Raw genomic sequence first — 4,789 nt, forward strand, 5'->3', positions numbered from 1 at the left:
GAGAAAAGGGAACCTTCCTACACTGTTGGTGGGAATGATACAACCATTATGGAGAATAGTCCTTTAAGAACTAGGAAGAAATCTACCAAATGACCCAGCAACACCACTAACGGGCATTTACCCTGAGAAAACCACAGTTCTAAAAGACATTTGCACCCGAATGTTCATTGCAGCACTATTTACAAAAGCCGGAACACGGAAGCCACCAAAATGTCTATCAAGAGATGAATGGATAAAGAAGATGTGCTCACAATAGGAGAAGCCACCGCAATGAGAAGGCCCCGCGCGGCAACAAAGAGTAGCCCCTGCTCGATACAACTAGAGAAAAGCCTGTGCGCAGCAGAGAAGACCCTGCCCAGAAAAATAAATAAAACTTAAGAAAAGAAAGCGAGACTGTTGTGATATTTGTATCCTAAGCTGATGACACAGGTAAGACCAGTGATATGCACTTAAGAGAAGTAGCTAGAGAAGAGAATGTAAAAACTGTAGGAGAGGAACCTTTTCAAGGCTTCCCAGGTGGAAAGAGGTGAAGAAAAGCAAAAGTCGTATCCAACTCTTTGCGACCCCATGGACTATACAGTCCAGGGATTTCTCCAGGCCAGAATACTGCAGTGGGCAGCCTTTCCCTTCTCCAGGGGATCTTCCCAACCCAGGGATCAAACCCAAGTCTCCCACATTGCAAGCGGATTCTTTACCAGCTGAGCCATAAGGGAAGCCCTAATGGTAAAGAAACCACCTGCCAACGCAGGAGACACAAGAGACGTGGTCTCCATCCCTGGGTTGGGAAGATCCCCTGGAGGAAGGCATAGCAACCCATTCCAGAATTCTTGCTTGGAGGATCTCTTGGACAGAGGAGCCTGGAGGGCTACAGTCCATAGGGTCGCAAAGAGCCAGACACAAGTGAAGCAACTTAGCACCCAAGCATGCAACATTCTCAAAGAGAAAAATACTCAGACTAGAGCACTAGTTTCCTCTGCATAAGAGCATCTCCAGTCATTTCAAATTATGACATGAGTCTCTAAATAAAATGAATCTTACAACATTTTATTCTCAATAGCTCAGACAGCTCTCTTAGGAAGTGGGAGTGTTGTGAAATGAAACAAATGAGAAAAAAAAAAGTGTTGCAATTCAACAAAGGTTGGAAATCATGGCCCTGGAGGAACAAAATCAAATGCTTTAATATCTATAAAATAAAAATAGGCCACACAACCAACATATCTGAGTCAGTAAATGTTTCTCTCCATTTGCTATAGAAACAACAGGTTCAAATTTACTGGAGTCCGAGTTATATTTCAAGGAGAGATGTATATAATTCAGTAAATTGGAAAATATAAATCACATGTGGAAGAATGCAGTTTTATAAAATTTATGATTCAAAGGTGATTCTTCAGCTTCAAAGTTGAGCCTCATTTTAGTGATGTATTTTCCCTTGTGAAGCATTTTTCTTTCCTGGAGAATAAATCAGCTACAATCAAAAATATTTTAGAACTGCAAGAGCCGAGTAAGAATGACACATTCGTCTGAAGTTGAAGCTGTGTTCCACATGTCCAGGTGTACAAGCAGACTCTAGCCATTTATTGACTTAATGCACCATTGCAGCCTTTATCTGGGTGCTTTCCTACACAGTATAACACTTTCATCTCAGGTACTATAATTTTCCCATGTTGATTCTAGTGTTCTAATCTCCCAAAAGGGTTTCTGATGCATCATGCTTTAGTGATATTACCCTTGAAGGCATTGAGTGCATTTTTCTAGTTTCTTTTAGGTATACATGTAGAAATTATGTGTCTCAGAGTTCCATGTAAAAAAATAATGACTATATTTCATTCATCAATTCATTCATTCATCTATTTATTTATTTAAAGATATGACTGCTACCGTTATCATTGATGCATAACAAATGAGCCCAAAAATGCAGTGACTTAAAAGAGTGATTTTATTATGCACATGGATTTCATGAAACAGGAATTTGAACAAAGCAGAACTGGTTGACTAATCTCTACTCCACAATATCTGGGGCCTCAGCTGAGAAAACTTGAACCCTGGGAGGTGAGTCAATGTTTAGGGGCTGGAATCATCCAAAGACTTGCTCAGGTGCATGTCTGGAGCCTTGACTAGAGTGACTCAAGGACTAAGACTGGAACAGTAACATGGCTCAGCCGCCATGGAAAACACTTTGGCAGTTCCACAAAAAGTTAGGATTACAATGCCACCCAACAATGCACCGCCAGGTATATATACCCAAAAGCGTTGAAAATGGGGCTTCAAACAGATTCTTGTTCGTGACTATTTACTGCAGCATTATTCACACTAGCCCAAAGGTAGAGACAACCAAGCTTTCACCAGCAGATGAAGGATAAGCAAGGTGTGGAATATTACTCGGCCCTCCAGAGGAACGATGTACCGATGAGTGCTGCAACGTGGACGAAACTCGGAAGCCTCGTGCTAAAAGGAAGGCCAGACACAAAGGGACACACGCTGTGTGAGTTCACTCATGCCAGATATCTAGAATAGGCAAGTTCACAGAGACAGAACATAGATTACAGGCCGCCTGGGGCGGTGGGGGGTGGGAGAAATGGGGATTTATTGTTTAAAGAGTAAAGAGTTTCTTTTTGTTGTGTATGTGCTACAGTCTTTTGTTAGTTTGGCTGGTCCAAAATAAGCTTTGTTTCCTTTAAATAAAAAGAATTTGTAGTCAAATAATATAATTAATATGTTAATTAAATATATTAATTATTTGATTGCAGATTCTTTGTTTTAATTGGAGGATAATTGCTTTACGATATGGCCTTAGTTTCTGCTGCACATAACGTGAGTCAGCTGAATGTCTACATACATCCTTCCTCCCTTGAGCCTTCCTTCCACCCACCCCGTGGCACCCCTCCAAGCATCACAGAGCACCGAGCTGAGCGCCCTGTGTGACACCGCAGCTTCCCACTAGCCATCTATCTTACACACGGTAGGGTAGATATATGTGAATGCTGCTGCTGCTGCTGCTGCTAAGTCACTTTAGTCGTGTCCGACTCTGTGCGACCCCATAGACAGCAGCCCACCAGGTTCCCCCGTCCCTGGGATTCTCCAGGCAAGAACACTGGAGTGGGTTGCCATTTCCTTCTCCAGTGCATGAAAGTGAAAGGTGAAAGTGAAGTTGCTCAGTCGTGTCCGTCTCTTCGACACCCCATGGACTGCAGCCCACCAGGCTCCTCCGTCCATGGGATTTTCCAGGCAAGAGTACTGGAATGGGGTGCCATTGCCTTCTCCGATGTGAATGCTACTAAGGAGTAAGGACTTTCTGTTTGGGGTAATGAAGTCATAGTGACGATGGTTGTGCAACATTGTGAATGCAACTGATGCCACTTACTTGTACACTTAAAAATGGCTAAAATAGCAAACTTAATGTCATATATATATTTGTCATATATATATATATATATATATATATATATATATTCGTAACAAAAATGTCTCACCAGATACAAATAGTTTTATGGACAAGTTCATAAAACAGATCATGTATGTGTGTGTGTGATAAAGAGAGACAGAGAAAGACAGGGAGAGAGAAAGAAAACGTATCTGTCTTCCTTTTTAATATTAGAATATCCTTCATTCTCAAGAACAATGTAGGAAAAAATAATAGGCCAAATTCAGTAATGAACATGAAGGCCCCCAAAAACCTAAATATTAGTAACAAAATCCCAACAAGTCATTTTTAAAACATCTTTACCAAGTTTAGTGCATCCTAGGAATGAAAGAAAAGTTTGACATTGTCATTGCAATAACAGCACTAAGAGAAGAAAAATGTCATATACGATTACCTCAAAAGATCCAGGAAAAACAATTTTGAGACGTGTGATCCAACACTCATTCATGATTAAAAACTCTTCCGTCAGATAGGAACACTTAACCTGAAAAATGAGATTTTCACATTTGAATTTAAAACAAGTCTGCTAGATTCATCTACTTCGCTTGCATAAGAATTTTTGCAAGAAACGTCGTTTTTGAACAATGCTTTTTAATGATTTTAGAATGTAATGGGAGATGGATAATTCTTACGAACTGTTGTAGTTTAAGTAAATACTAAAAGATAAGGGAGGATTGCCCTGGTGGTCCAGTGGCTAAGCTTCCACGCCCCCAGTGCACCGGGCCCGGGTTTGATCCCCGGTCAGGGAACTAGATCCTTCATGCTGCAACTATGAGAGCTCACATGCCAGAACCAAGACCCGATGCAGCCAAATAAGCAAACAGTTAAAAGAAAAGGGAACTCGTAATCATAAGGTAGTTAGCACAAATGTAGTAAACAAATCCTACCTGTTATAACAGTTGACCACTTCAAGTAGATGATCTCTTATAAAAACATCTACTACGTCCCCCCAAATTATTCTGTTCTCAGCTAATCCTCAGTGTGACTGTATTCAGAGATAGGGATTTTAGGAGGTAATTAAGATTAAACAAAGTCTTAATGGTGGGACCCTAATTATATAGGACTCGTAGCTTTATTTCAGATCAGTTCAGTTCAGTTCAGTCACTCAGTTGTGTCCAACTCTTTGCAACCCCATGGAAAGAAGCACACCAGGCCTCCCTGTCTATCACTAACTCCCGGAGTTTACTTAAACTCATGTCCATTGAGTCAGAGATGCCATCCAACCATCTGATCCTCTGTTATCCCCTTCCATTCCCACCTTCAATCTTTGCCAGCATTGGAGTCTTTTCCAATGAGTCAGTTGTTCGCATCAGGTGGCCAAAGTACTGGAGTTTCAGCTTCAGCATCAATCTTACCAGTGAATATTCA

The 4,789-nt window shown here is 41.1% G+C and overlaps 1 long non-coding RNA gene across 1 annotated transcript; it reads right to left on the bottom strand.

Moving 5' to 3' along the window:
* Positions 1-1,918: 1,918 nt before the first annotated feature.
* Positions 1,919-3,905, bottom strand: LOC139183554 (uncharacterized). The gene is made up of 2 exons (XR_011567049.1): positions 3,816-3,905; positions 1,919-2,445 (listed from the first exon to the last, which is right to left on the bottom strand). It is a non-coding gene; the product is annotated as an uncharacterized lncRNA (long non-coding RNA).
* Positions 3,906-4,789: the final 884 nt, after the last annotated feature.

Source organism: Bos indicus, chromosome 6 (assembly GCF_029378745.1).
Source record: "Bos indicus isolate NIAB-ARS_2022 breed Sahiwal x Tharparkar chromosome 6, NIAB-ARS_B.indTharparkar_mat_pri_1.0, whole genome shotgun sequence".
Classification (NCBI taxonomy): Eukaryota; Metazoa; Chordata; class Mammalia; order Artiodactyla; family Bovidae; genus Bos; species Bos indicus.